We start from the raw sequence: 16,430 nt of genomic DNA, 5'->3' as shown, positions 1-16,430 counted from the left end.
AATAGGGCTATGCATATTTGATACAAAAGGCAGACCAATAATACATTGTTCATAGATGATTTTAGCATATGGTATTGTTCAGAGCAGATAAACTGTATAATTATTCTAGTACATATATGATTTGAAGATGGCTTCTGGTGCATTTTTTGACTTTCCATAGATGAATACCTTTGCAAACCAGCACTATGCAATAAATAAATAAATAAATGAAATAAAAAGTTGTAGCTGACCCACTTTCAAGGAGGTGGCATAGTGCCTACACCCATCTAGACATTGACTAACATGCAAATAAAGCATCACATGAACAATCTGTAGGATGGGACCAGTAACTCAAACTATCACATAGAAGCAGCAGCACTGGTCCATGTGCATATCCCGATAGTGTCTTAGTCCTGATGAGAGTAGCTGTACAACTTACTGTCAATGACCTTCATGTAAATGAAGACAGTTTTAAATCAGTTGCAATATATATATATATATATATATATATATATATATATATATATATATATATATATATGTCACTGTATTATGCCAGTGCTATACATGCCAAACACCAATGGTAAACATGCTATGATTTCATTATATGATTGACAGCTGCAGGGTGCCTAGAGGCAGAAAGTATCAGAAAATGCATGCAGCACAGTTTAGCACAAAATGGCATGATGTTGATGATGAATCATATGCCTACAGCAATTGAGCTTTAGGTGGACAGAGTCCATCATCTTTTTGATCCCAGCACGACACCTAACCAGCAAGCTTCCACCTCAGTTACCCCACTGAGAAGGTCCTATGGTCCTACGAGTGTTGCGAGTGGTGATGTCATCTGTACTGGGGTAAAGGACTATGAGTGCTGTGAGTGCTGCTGTCATCTGCACTGTAGTAAAGGACTATGAGTGCTGTGAGTGGTGCTGTCATCTGCACTGGGGTAAAGGACTATGAGTGCTGTGAGTGGTGCTGTCATCTGCACTGGGATAAAGGACTATCAGTGCTGTGAGTGGTGCTGTCATCTGCACTGTAATAAAGGACTATGAGTGCTGTGAATGGTGCTGTCATCTGCACTGGGGTAAAAGTCTATGAGTGCTGTAAGTGGTGCTGTCATCTGCACTGTAATAAAGGACTATGAGTGCTGTGAATGGTGCTGTCATCTGCACTGGGGTAAAAGACTATGAGTGCTGTGAGTGGTGCTGTCATCTGCACTGTAATAAAGGACTATGAGTGCTGTGAATGGTGCTGTCATCTGCACTGGGGTAAAAGACTATGAGTGCTGTAAGTGGTGCTGTCATCTGCACTGGGATAAAGGACTATGAGTGCTGTGAGTGGTGCTGTCATCTGTACTGTAGTAAAGGACTATGAGTGCTGTGAGCAGTGCTGTCATCTGCACTGGGATAAAGGACTATGAATGCTGTGAGTGGTGCTGTCATCTGCACAGGGGTAAAGGACAACGAGTGCTGTGAGCGGTGCTGTCATCTGCACTGGGATAAAGGACTATGAGTGCTGTGAGCGGTGCTGTCATCTGCACTAGGGTAAAGGACTATGAGCGCTGTGAGCAGTGCTGTCATCTGCACAGGGGTAAAGAACTACGAGTGCTGTGAGCGGTGCTGTCATCTGCAGTGTAATAAAGGACTATGAGTGCTGTGAGCGGTGCTGTCATCTCCACTGGGGTAAAGGACTATGAGTGCTGTGAGTGGTGCTGTCATCTGCACTGGGGTAAAAGACTACGAGTGCTGTGAGTGGTGCTGTCATTTGGACTGCGGTAAAGGACTATGAGTGTTGTGAGTGGTGCTGTCATTTGCATTGGGATAAAGGACTATGAGTGCTGTGAGTGGTGCTGTCATCTGCACTAGGGTAAAGGGCTATGAGTGCTTTGAGCGGGGCTGTCATCTGCACTGTATTAAAGGAGTTTTCTAGTTGTTCCTACCATTTCATCTTGCATTTTGCTGTTGCTGTTTAGCTATTTATTCAAGTTGATTCTTTATGACCTCAAGGACTTTAGCACCCCTGGTCTGTCTGTCAAAAAATGTTTATTTTGGTACTTGTTAATTCATATTCATTGATTCAGTAATGTTATGTACCCATCCATCTTACCTTCGCTATCTATCTATCCATCCTAGTCTAGGGCAGAACACACTTTAAACATCATGCCAATGTTTTACTTGTTCCTACAAGTGACAGACATCTGCAGATGCCCCTTCTGAACAGAACATGCATTCCCAGGGATAAAGCCCCCCCTTTCATCCTTTGAGAAGTGAATGGGCTCACATTCTTCCCTCTTCTCCTACCATCAGTCTGCTTATCCAGCATCAGAAATGCTAATCAGTACATTGATATCTAGGTTATGCTTAGATCTCCATCACTGCATGCCACATACTAATATATCCCATCTTTTTGAAATGACTGATGTATGTGATATGAATACTTGTTTATCCACCCATTCAACTCAACTCACACCGAATCTAAAGACTATATATACCATAAGTTCTTAGAGTATAATGTTTAAGTACAGAAACTACCATATTTCCACAAGATATCAGCAAATGCCTGCATTGTCTCTAAATACTGCTGTGCTTATACTGCATTGCTTCATCAGTGCAGGAAAGAATAGTATCAGAGCCCAGTAATTATTATAGGATCTCAGCATTACAATATGTTACTAGGTTAATAGTCCAAGAGCCGTTTTAATCCCAGCCATTCATGCCCCAAATTTCCCAATTACAAATGCTCACGGGCTAGAATGACTTTGGTATATGCCTGTGCATTAGGGTATCTACAAACTGCCCCTTTCCATAATGGCCATAGGCAACAAGCCAGGGGTAAATTTGCAATTTCCCATTCATCGGTCCAACTTGCTTTTGAATAGACTTAGGTAAGAGCTCTGTTACAAGTGAATGAGGAGTCTGTTCCAGAGATGGGGTAATCTCTGAGACACATACCTATACCTCCAACATGTTTTGTTTATGTCACAGACAAGGTTTAAATCCTTAGATCAGGTAATTCTGGTGTTGTTTGTTTTGTGAATCAAGATCCATCAGGGCTTGATCAGAGAATGCCTTGTAGGTTAGGCATAAATCGTCCCTCAGTATTCTGTAGCAGACCAAGTACAGAGACAGGACTTTGAGTCTGCCCACATAGAACATATTCTTTACACCTTGTATTCTTATAGTGAAGAACCTTTGTGGCTGCTTCTGCTATTGCAAATGCCTGGTCAGATACATACCAAAGAATGTACTGTATGCATTTAATGGTCTAATAAGGGCTGCATATAGTGGGATTTTGATCTCCTTAGATCTGGATGCCATGCACCATGGAGAAGGATTTTCTTACTACCATAGACACGTGGTGATCAAAGTTCAGGTTACTGTCAACCTAAGTTCCCAAGTCCTTTATCACTGCATCTTCTCTTAGGGGAATGTTAAGGGTGGTCATCTTCCCAAAGGGTATAATTATGGATTTTCTGCATTGGGTTTTAGGCCACAGTTTTTGACCCAGTTATTTCTCTGTGTCAGACCATCCTGGAGGATATCTACATCTTTGGAGAATTCACTGATTGCACCTAACATGCAGTCATCAGCAAATTTGATCAGCTAAAGGTCCTCTGCCTTTGCCTTGACTTTAGAGGAGTCTATTCCAAACAGCAGAGGTCCCAGTACTGAGCAATGTAAAACAACAATACTAACAGGTCTCTTCATGGAGGTGGATTCCCTGACCCTAACTTCATGTGCTCTATTTGTGAGACATTTGGCCATTCATCAGGTGACATAAGGATTTATGCCTAAATCTGTGAATTTGTCTACAATACCTGAGTGAAGTATTGTGTCAAATGCCTTTGCCAGATCAAAGTAGACGGCATGTGCAGTTTTGTCTTCGGCTATTGGTCTAGTAACCTTCTTGAAGAAGTCCACCAAGTTTAGCACTCATGACCTGCCCTTGAAAAAACTGAAGTGAGATGCATCCAGTAAGATTTCCTATGTTTTTGTTTATCAGGTCCATGATAATTCATTCCATGGCCATGCATACAAGACTAGTAAAAAATATGGGTCTGTAGTTCTCTGGGTCTGTTGATATTCTGCCTTTGTGTAGAGGGATGATCGTTGCAGTTCTCCATTCCATAGGGACGAAGTCTGTCTGGAGGCTGCGACTGAATACAGATTCTATTGGGCCTGACAAGTTATGTTTCAAGCTATTTAGGAGGCATCCTATGATATTATCAGGACCCAGTGATGCAGTGTTTAGCTCTGGAGAGAGCAATTAGGATCTGTTCTTTAGTGATAGTTGGGAAAATGGTAGACAATGTTTCCTGGGAGGGAAACTGGGGGGTCATAGGGGTTGATATTGGAGCTAAATTTATTGGCCAACACATTTGCTATATCCACCAGTTCGGTATAGGAGGCTACATTTACTATTAGTTAAGCACAATGTTGGGTGTTCCCTTTACATTTGTGTACATAAATGAACAATGCCTTATGGTTATCCTTAGCCTGGGAGGTTATTTTTACCTCGAAGTTGGCTTTGCTGGACTTGCCCCTTAATTGTTTGATGAGACTAATGAGGGAGTTTTTTTTACTTTTTGGGATAGTACTTCCTATTTTTGGTCAAGATTTTCTTTCTTTTGTTGTACAACCTATTTCTAATTGGGTTCCACAAGCTTTTTTCCCAATATAGCCAATTCATTTCTACTGGGGAGATTTCAACTATCCATCAATAAACTATCTGTGTCAGGTAATATCTTTGCTGAAAAAAATAGTGCAAATTTTACACCACCCACAATTACAGTTTTTCCACAGATTTCACAATCTTAGTTACAACCTATAATTATATGGAACATGTCCTACTGGTGCTCTCAAAAGCTACGAACACCTCATCGGTGATCTCAGATAACATAGCTGATTGCCTATCAATACCAAATATTGACTATTTGAACCACTACTTAACCACTTTAATCTATGCCTTTCCACAAATTACATTCCTGAAACCTAGAAAACAGTGACTGAGATGGCATTTCACAAGGCTAGTCCAGCCTTAGATCCTGGTAACTATCGATCCATCAGTCTCACTAGCCTCAAATGCAAAGCTATGGAATGTGTTATCACAATCCTCATTAATTTTTTGTTCATTGTTAATTAATTAATTAATTAATGAAATAATTAATTAATTGTTTGTCTATTACATTATCGACGGACATTCATCACTGTTGGACTATATTGGCTGTCTCACAATCTTCTTCAAGTGGACATTTTAACTCTATGTGTTATTAATATCATTCATGTTATTGGGTTTGATGACATTGGTGTGCATTTTTGGTATGGAGAATATATTGCTAAGTGTATAGTGTATAATCAGCAAATTTAACCATTTCCTGTTAATTTTCATCTCTTCAACTTATATAATTGCAGTCACCATTTATTCTTGACATTGAAAACGGAGATGCAGTCTGAAAAAAGATCTATGTTGTCTACAGTTCCTTTATGTTTGGACAAATGTAACCTATAGACTTCCTTTCAAGTTCCAGTTTTAGAAGGAAAGATATTTGGAAGGGGAATTCGAATGAGAGGCCTTAGGATCAAAGTAAGCAAACTACTGGAGAAAAAGATTTAGGATTCCTGTGTGAGCTTACTACCTATGACATTTTTGTATCTAGGTCTGGCCTAATTAATGTTTTAATGAATGGAATGTTTGACATTCTCTGTTTTTTCAACTGTTTGTACTTTGTGAGATCAGAGGACATTGTATTTTTCCAGTGGGTGTTTGATTTGGATTAGACAGCGAGGGATGGTGTATGATTTATGTAACTTGCTTGCCTCAATAATTACTGAATAACTGCCTGTATCTTATCCCTACTAGGTGGTTAGTGCACGCACCTCATCAGGATAGCCAGTAGCCAAACCCTCCAAATATTGTCCCCCACTTACTCCTTATCCACTCACTACTACAACTGCCTTTTCTCCCCTCCACTCCACCCTTCTATATCCCTGTGAATACACCCTCACACATGTCATTCTAATCCTCTCCTCTCAAACTTATTAACCTTCTCACTTCCTACACATCCTTCTCACTCAACTCATACTCTGTCTCCCACCATGCAAACAAAATCTGACTATGCGCTAATACCCTTATTTCTAAGCCTAATCCTCTTCTGCTTACTCTACCTTACTAGTCTCCCACAGTTTCAGCACTCCCCTCCCTTTCATACAACTGTGATTTACATTAAAAAAGACTTTCCCTTTACAACCCAAGCCTCCCCCCACCTCTACAAACATAATGAATCTTTTCTATTTCAAAGGAAGCTCTTCCTTACCCATAGTAAACCACTTCCCATACCCACCAAACTCACCTCATTAGGTTTCAATATCTACACCTATGACCCATTAGAAAATAGATACCCATCCATACTCTACTCAAAATTTATCACCCTCCTCCTCCATTCTGGAGACATGCACCCTAACCCAGGGCCTTCATACAACTCCACCTCTAAACCACATTCACATAGCTCTCCCCTGCACCACAAAACTCTTCTCCTTGCCACACTTAATGCCAGGAGCTTTTGTAATAAAATACCTTCCTTTCACGCCTGGATCTCTCATAACAAACCTGATATTGTCTCTATCACAGAAACCTGAAAAAACCACACATAAAAGATACCAAAATTATGCCACCTAACTATAAACTTATAAGAAGTAACAGACCTCAAAAGAAAGGGGGAGGAATAGCCTTACTCTTCTCCTCCTCGTTAACAGTAACACCCTATACTAAGCCCATACCCTCATTTGACACTGCCAAGATAACCCTCGCCCTTCTCAAAGTAAATAACAATAAAACTTTATGCATTGCCTCCCTGTACATTCCTCCTCATAACAATATCCCTATACTGGAAGATATTCTTGCCTGGTTCACTTCCAACATAAATAGTGAGACTATAATCCTAGGCGATGTCAACATAAACTGGTCTTCCATTGACTCATCTACCCCTTCTCAAAGCATCAACCTATATCAATTCACACAGCTAATCAAAACCCCTACTAGACCAAATAAAGATTACACCACAGGTAGCATCCTTGACTGGATACTAGTCTCCCACCTAAGCCAAGTTTCTGATAGTGGTACTCTCGCAGACTCCCTTAGTGACCATCTCCCTACCTACATATGCCATTCCCCCTCCACCATCCTCTTCCAACACAGACACATTACCACCCACAACAAGCAAAACTTCAACCCCCTAATTTTCTCTAATAACTTAAAACAGATAGACTGGAACCCGCTAAAGTCCCTCCCTTTAGATGCCGCAGTCTCACATTTCAATAGAATTTTCACTGATATACTTAACCACTTCACCCCCAGTAGAACCAAAAGACTCAGATCCAAAACAGTCCCCTGGCTAACTAAAGACTCAAAACTACGTATGCATCACCGAGATAAAATCTAGAAATACTACCAAAAATGCAAAACGTCCAACTCTCTTGCCGAATACAAGCAACTGCGAAATCAAGTAAAAAAAACAAATAGCCACTGACCGCACATCCTACTACCTTAAACTTCAAAATAATCATAAAACCATCCCCAGAAAATTTTGGAATAGTATTTCATCAATATTATCCCCAGGCAAAAAATAGAACCCTTGCCCTGACCCAGACACACCAGACCTTCACCTACCTACCCAATTTAACTCCTTTTTCATTGATGCCATAGGCAAACTCACCTCTTCTTTCTTTCCCTAACAACATCCCCCCCCAACTTAACTGATAACAAAAACTTAACATCCATGAACCTTAAGTCCTCCCCTTTTACTCTCAAATCCATTCCTACCCACACTATAAAAAGCTCCTACAAAAGTTAAAACCTTGCTCTAATGCCCCAGATGACATTCCATCCAACGTTCTCCAACTAGCTGCTGATGGCATAGCCCTTCCAATCAGCATCCTAATGAATCGCTCCATTCAGGAGTCCTATGTATCATACCTCTGGAAAAAAAGCCTTCATCATCCCCCTCCATAAAGGAGGTACAAATTGTTCAATCTCCAACTTTCGCCCTATTGCTATCCTATCCCCTATCTCTAAGATACTCGAAAAATGTATTCACCTCCAACTATTACCCTACCTATTGGACAACCAACTCATAATTCCTACCCAACACAGGTTTATACCAGGACATAGCACCACCACAGCCCTTCTTTCCTTCCTCAAAATCATTAACTCTGCTCCTGACTCTGGGAACATAGTTTCTATGCTCCTTCTCGACTTATCTAAAGCTTTCAACACTGTCTCTCATGTGCTTCTACTTTCTAAACTCTCCCATCTTAATCTCTCCTCTTCGTCTATCAAATGGTTCTCCAGCTATCTCTCAGCCAGGGAACAAGCTGTAAAATGGAACCACTGCACTTCCTCTTTCCTTCACACCCCAACAGGTGTACCTCATGGCTCTATTTTGGGTCCTTTACTATTAAACATTTTCAACAATGATTTCCACCAAAAGATCCCCAATGCTAAACAGGTGCAATACGCAGATGACTCCACTATCATCTGCTCAGCCAAAACTCTTCCTTTACTAATAAACCTTATGCAAGAAGCCTTCTCCTCCACTGAGTCCTGGATGCTTGACAATCACCTAGCCCTAAATGCCTCCAAATCTAAAATAATCATCTTTACCCCTTCTAGACATACTGCTGCTGACAAAGTATCCTTCTCTATACTTAGCCTAAACAAAACAACTATTGAAATAGTTCCTCATACAAAACTTCTGGGAGTTCCTATCGATGGCCTGCTAAAATCTGATATCCACCTACAGATCAATATTAAAAAGACTCATCAAAAACTTGGTATTCTTTATCGACACAAACGCTACTTTTCTCTGTCTTCTAGGCAACTCCTATCTACCACCTACCTCCTACTCTCCCTTCTGTATGGAGCTCCGCTACTCTCTAACCTCCAATCATCCATAAAATCTAAACTTTTCTCATGTTATAACAAAATTTCAAAGTTTGCCACAGGATCCAAATCCTCTACTCACCATTGCAACTCCCTACATGCTCTAAATTGGTTGGAACTCCCAAGCTACCTAAGTTTCATTCAACTAACTACAGCACACAAGCTAATGTTTAAACCTTCTAACTGTCCATCACTCTCCTCTTCTCTAAAACTTCACCAGCCACACAGAACACTTAGATCCACAAATCAGAACCTCTTAGAACTTTACAAGCCTTTACATGCACCAGGGCAACTTCTGCTATCTTTCTTCCTTGCCAGATTATGGAACTCTCTTCCCCCTTACATTAGAACTACCCCTAACCTACCATGCTTTAAAACCCTACTCCACTCTCACCTCTACTCCTTCTGGGAGTGCTCCTGTACCCATCCTACCTGATTCCTGATACCTATCCCTATTCTATTCTATTCTACTCTAATCTCTGCCACTGCTTCAATTCATCTCTCTAAAATTCCTTTGCCTAAATACATGTAGTGTATTAAATGAACATAAATGTTTTGTTTTTGCTATCTTATAAGTGATTGACTCAGCTCATATATTTCAAGATATATAAAATCTTGCCTTGCTGTATATTGAATGTTAAACTGTTGTTCTCATATGCTGTACTAATACATTGTATATTGTATATTGTCTTTCTGTCTGGAGCTTTTCTTCTTGGGCCTCAACTGAAAACGGGCTACCTTGGCCCAAAGGACTTTCCCAGTTAACAGACTGATATAAATAAATAAATAAATTTAAAAATTAGCAATTTGTTAACTGTGAACTTTCATCAACTGGACTCTGTCAAACAAAGCTCATGTCTCTTTAATCACATTAATTTGTTTGAAGTCACCGAAGCTGTGGATAACAGTTATGCAGTATAGCCAAGGCCAGTGACACAATTTGCCATGCAGGCATTATTCACAAACTTGAAAATCAAAATATAAACCCTTATCTTGTATGGCGGACAGCTAACTGGTTGCCTGACAGAACCTATGTGGTTTGAGTTGCAAGTGTTATGTCTAAAAGCAAAATAGTTACCAGTCTTGTACCACAGGGCTCAGTGTTCAGCCCACTCATATTTTCAGTCTATTTCTCAAGCTTTGAAGCCAACATTCGTGTCCTACATTTATCCAAATTTTCAGATGACTGTAAATAGGGAGTAGATATTCATTCTTCCACTAACTCACAATTGCTTCAAAATGGATTAAGCCATGTTAACAAATGGTACAAGGACATTGGTTTCAAATTAAATGTGAAAAAATGTAGTATATTTAATTTTGGTAAACAACCTCCTTCCCATACATAGGTGAAACACCCCTCTGTTCAGACTGTTGTAAAAACTCTCTACACTTCTTGCAGACTATTCCTTATCAGTTGCCCATCACTTCTCTTCAGTAGTTCAGAACGTCTACCTATCTCATCTCATTTCCAAAGGTATGGCTTCTAGATCCTAAAAAGCCTTAATTCCTCTTTATTTATCTTTCATTAGATTTATAATTAATATAATGCTTCTTTTGGCATATATTTGTCTAAACATATCACTCAACTTGAGGAAACTCAGAGGTTCTTAACTAAAAAGATTAGAGGCCTCATAAATCAAATTATCCGCACAGACTGTCAGTCATCTCTCTGTAGTCAGTTTCTGATAGACTGTCTTCTATTGAAGATCCATTTCTAACCTTTTCAGCCATGGAGGATTCAACTCTCTTTGACCTTCAATTCCTTCACAGAACAAATGGGTCCCTAAATATGTGGTTAAAGGAACCAAACCTTCATCAACAGATAAATATGATACAGTAGCATAATAGATTCATATCCCAGTTTATCCCCATCTCTGGAACAAGCTTCAGCTCCATGTCTAGCAGAGTACCACCCTTGCCAACTTTATGGCAAACCCAGATAACTGACTGGGTAGCCTCAATGTCTCCCCCTGTGTATCTTGTGTCATTGGTTATGTTTGTAATGATCTGTGGACTGATCACTTAGTATGTACCGATGTACATATGAAACTATAAATACCATATCTTGATGCACTGCAAGTGATTTTATCCTGTTTCAGTGTATTTACTGCTTTATTTATGGATAATGCCTTAAAGCAAAAAAAAGTATAGTTTTACAAAGACTTGTGCTGTAATAAGAGGTAATCAAGCAAATATAAACATGCAAAAGATAAAACATGATCACATAATGCCACTAATATTAACTTGGCTTACTAAAAAGTATCTGTTAATTATTACATTGAAATGGATCTTTATGGTTTTATTGTTGAAAAAGGTTTCCTTTTGATAACTTTTAAACTATGCGATCTGATATAGTCTAACAAGTGCTTTGCATGAGTTATGAAAATGCCTATAGGTCAGCTTCCTCTTGCAACTTATTTTTTACATTATTATTATATTAATTATTATTATTATTTATTTTATTTTTTTATTTTACATTTGTTTACTGGGATAGTCCAACTGGACATGTGTCCTTTTTCAGTGGAGACCCGGGGAGATACGCACAAAGTCGTAAAATAATAGTAATGTTACCACATGTTAACAATTTAAAGTATTCACAATAACAGAGAAAAATAAATAAAACAGTGTTAGACATTGTTACCATGGATATAACATCAAATAGAACTTATAATCATAATAATAATAATGATAATAAAGACAATAAAACAGTGTTAGACATTACAACTATAGTTATAATTCCTAGCAGGGCATGTTGTTATGTAAAAAGTATAATCAATATTCAGAAATATTTCAATTTAAATTACAGTTGATATATACACATAATTGTCAGTGAGGAGCAAAGAGCATTCAGCTTTTACCTTCAAGAACTGGTCATAAATCCTTTAAGCAAGGGTTAGAAGGTGTGTTAGTAGACAAGAGTGGTATGTGGAAGTGGGCCATCCTGGAGGGCAACAGGGCAGAGCCATAAGTTTGCAAGGTAGGTTTTTATATTATTGTTATTATTATTATTATTATTATTATTATTATTATTATTATTATTATTATTATTATCGGTAGTAGTATTTGTATTTCACTGATTTCGTTTGACTTAGGTGGTAGTCAGATTCTTCAAATCTAACCATGACTATGCTCATCTAGTAAAAACAGCCTTCTTTATAAAAGACTGCTTTTGCTAATTGGGGGAAAACTAAATTTTATTTTACAGATTAAAGGAAATCATAGCTTTGATACATATGTTAATCTGTGTGTTTGTGCCTATGGATATGTGCATGTACCTAGCTATGTAGAAATGGCTCAATGGCATGTTTTTGTGCCATAAACTTTCTTTCTGTTAATGTATGCACATGTGCCCATGTAAGCATGCCTCTGCCTGCGTATACATATATGTTTGTACATGAGGCCATGTGTGTGTGTGTGTGTGTGTGTGTGTGTGTGTGTGTGTGTGTGTGTGTTTGTATGGGAATGTCTGTGTATGTGCCTAGCTATGTTCAAATGGCTTGGGTGACATTGTGCCATAAGCTCCCTGTTTATTAATGTTTGTACATGTGTGTGTGTGTGTGTGTGTGTGTGTGTGTGTGTGTGTGTGTGTGTGTGTGTGTGTGTGTGTGTATACGCATGTGTGTATTTGTATGTACACTTATTTTCTTGGATGTGTCTTCATGCATGCTTGTGTGTGAGAGTGTGTGTGTGTGTGTGTGTGTGTGTGTGTGTGTGTGTGTGTGTGTGTGTGTGTGTGTGTGTGTGTGTGTGTGTGTGTGTATACGCATGTGTGTATTTGTATGTACACTTATTTTCTTGGATGTGTCTTCATGCATGCTTGTGTGTGTGTGTGTGTGTGTGTGTGTGTGTGTGTGTGTGTGTGTGTGTGTGTCTGTGTCTTCAAGAGAGAGAGAGAGAGAGACAGGCAGACAGGCAGACAGACAGACTCTCCTGTGCTCTGAGAATACTATATTATTGGAAATACCTTATTCCTCTAATATGCATCAACGTCTGAAATGATTACATGTCATTCACATGCATAGTGTTCAAGGGTTGGTATAAAAAATATTATTTTTTGTGTGTTTTGAGCTATTAAAAGCAGTTTCCTTTGAGAATAATACTGCTGGTGTGTTTTAATGAATGCTACTGAGTATGTTTAATGCCTTACAATCCATTCAGATAGTAGCCTTTGGATAAGAAGAGTTTGTGAGTGGATGCATCGTATCATTTGTTCTTATGTGATGCATGTTATTGCTGAACTTTGTAGTTAGTTTGTTACACAAGTTAATTAATGGATGGATATCTTGTGGAGTTAATATTCAGTCTTAGAGGTGTAGCAGTCAGTATAAGGGAAAATCATAACGTCCATTTTCTAACAGTGACAGTTCTTCATGTGTTGTGTCCATTTTTAATGTAAACTTTATTGTGAGTGAGAGCTTACTGACTCAATAAAATTCAACTTCATTTCACATTGCTGTTTGTTTTCACACAATGTAAATCAGTGGGTCTAATTCTCATGAGTGAATGCTTTAATGAACAAAACCCATATAACCGAGATGACTTTACCAAGAGGTCAAATTAATGAAACTTTAAAAGAACAAAATCCAAAAACCTGAAAATCACTTTCTGGAAAACCACCACCATCTGGAACAAACACACAAAGAAACACCATATGTGGCTACAACACCATACCACTACACCTCCCATAATTCTACAGTACGTTAAAGCAACATGACAAAAATGCAACTACATCATTTCTGTAGGGGGGGGCAAGCCACCCTGCCATCCCCATGTAGGGGGCTCTACCCCCCACCCCCATAACTTAATTATGCTAACTCCGAGATAGCATTACCTTGTAGAAAAGGGCATATTTCCTTCCAGGTAGCTACTGCTGCAACAGACTGCAGGTCAGTAACTGTTTCGGGTTTTTGGATTTCGTTCTTTTAAGGTTTTGTTAATTTGACCTTTCGGTAACGTTGTCTGGGTTATAGGTTCATAGGTTCATAGGTTGGTACTAGGCTATCAGCCCTAGGGCCTATACAAGCCTAGCCATAACAATTCCCTGGCTATTTCTTCTCACACTATTTACTTCCCTGGACCCCTGTCTAGCAGGGCGACTGACGTGATCCCCGGGGTGAATTTCCTTTCTCTCATCCAATCGTCAAGGTTCCTTTTGAAGAGGACCAAAGAGGCACTCTGCTTGACATGTATGGGCAATCTATTCCAGAGTCTGGGGAGTCTCTGGGTCAGGAACCTATCCCTCCAGCATGTTTTGTTTACTGTGATGACAAGGTTTAGATCCCTGGAGTGTGTGGCTCTGAGAGATTTGGATTTCTTTAAGTGTAGCATGTCCAACAGCTCTGGGTTTGACATGACCTTGTATGTTAAGCAAAGATCGCCTCTGAGTAGACGATATGCGACAGAGTATAGCTATAGCATTATATGGGGGGTTTCATTCAAATGAGAGTTCATTCATCTGAAGAGGACCCAAATCAGTATATATATATATATATATATATATATATATATATCTATCTATATATATATATATATATATATATATATATATATATATATATATATATATATATAGATATATATATATATATATATATTTATTCTTATATTATACACTGGCCACTAATTAACATTTCTGGTGCTATAGGACATATAGTAGGAACAGCAAAACGGGAAGTAATTTAAAGAGAATAATGGAGTATGGAAGGAGAGGAACAAGTGACAAGAGAAAGAAAGGTACCACCAGTTGTGGCACCTGTAAACAATGTATATATATTAACACCAAACAAAAAATTAGGCTAGACAATATTATTAATACTATGGTAATTTGCAAAAATGGGAATTGCAACACACAACATATTGTTTACATAGCTACCTGTACGAAATGCTCAGCCTTTTATATAGGCAAAACTGAGAGGAAGTTAAAGACTCATATATATGAGCATATGTACAGGATAAAGAAGGGTGATTCAAAAAATGCATTGTGCAAACACATTTTAGAAAAGGGGACGGATCATAGTTTCATCTTTGCCATTATAGACCAGGTAGAGATTAGTGACAGAGGTGGGAATTGGAAGACATATCTGGCCTGGATAGAAAGTAAATGGCAAATATGTACGGATGCAACTACACCACCCGGCATAAATGATTATATCAGTCTAAAACCCTTTTGTGCATTGAATTAGCACTGTAGAACAAAAAAGATGTTCTTACAGGTGGTACTCTAATATGTATTTGCTAGCCTTTTTGACATTCTTATATATTTTTTGTATATTTTTGTATATTTTTGTATGTTACCCAATTCTCCTATGTTTATATGTTTATATTTTATATACGAGTTTAGTATTTACTAATATAATCAAACATAGGTTATTTAACAGACTAAGTAATCCACTCAGGTAGTACACTGAAGGTGTGTATATGTTTTAAATAGCTCTTGTAATGAATAAGTCACATTTGCACATTTTCAGTACACTTTTGTATATTGAATATTGATTTTTATATATATTAATATATTTTTCATATATATTAATATATTTTTATATACATTTTTTCTTATGTATATATATATAACGTGTATACACAAGATATAGAATGATCTACAGTATTTATTCCTGCATTATTTAAACTCTATATTTTAGGACAACAGTGTATTCTAACATTATTCTTATGGTCAGACTTTTAATGTGAAAGATGAATGTATACAAGAATTTTCACATCAATTTATTTTATAAGTAGAATATAAGTAGACATTATTATGTAGTCAGTATTGTTTCTAATAATTGTTTACAATTAGTTAATTGTTTTTAAAATTGAGATTTTTTGGCGCCTAAAAGGCTTTAAAATGAATGGATTGTAGGAGCTTATTGGTTCTGATGAAATCTGCGATGTGACAGATGAAAGCGCTTAACCCTGCATAAGAGCTTTTAGTGTTTTTTGCTCCCTCTTTGAATAAATTTCTTGTTTTTATTGGTATTCGAGTCTCGAGTGTTGGGGAATCTGTATCCTGCTATTTTGGATTTCATCGTTGCTGTTTGCTACACTTTTTGCTGTTGGCAACCCATACAAATTCCTGTTATCATTATTAGCTTTAAGATTTGCTTTCTGTTTTTGTAATTGTTTGTGATTTATATATTTTATACCACTCAAGTTCCTTGTTATCATTAACAGTTTAACTCTGTATTTCTATTTGTATATGTTTATGTTTTTATGTTTGGAGCTTTTTTTCCTCAGGTCTCTGCTGAAAAAGGGCTTCTTACTCTGTCAGACTAACCCGGTTAACAAATGTCAGATAAAAAAAAAAAAAATATATATATATATATATATATATATATATATATATATTTTTTTTTTTAGTCTCTGTTGGGTTCCATTGTGCTGTGTTGCGCTGTTTTTGTAATTGGTCTTAAGTAATTCAGGTATAAAGTTTGTATTTCAGTTCACTTTAAATTTTGGTTGAGACCCAGATGTGAGTACTGAGTAAAACAGTGCAACATGCTTAGGAATAAGAAACA

This window comes from Protopterus annectens, chromosome 3.part0, assembly GCF_019279795.1.
Source record: "Protopterus annectens isolate FY-2018-M chromosome 3.part0, PAN1.0, whole genome shotgun sequence".
Taxonomy (NCBI): Eukaryota; Metazoa; Chordata; order Ceratodontiformes; family Protopteridae; genus Protopterus; species Protopterus annectens.
The sequence above is the reverse complement of the archived record's forward strand: the minus strand, read 5'-3'. Positions refer to the sequence as shown.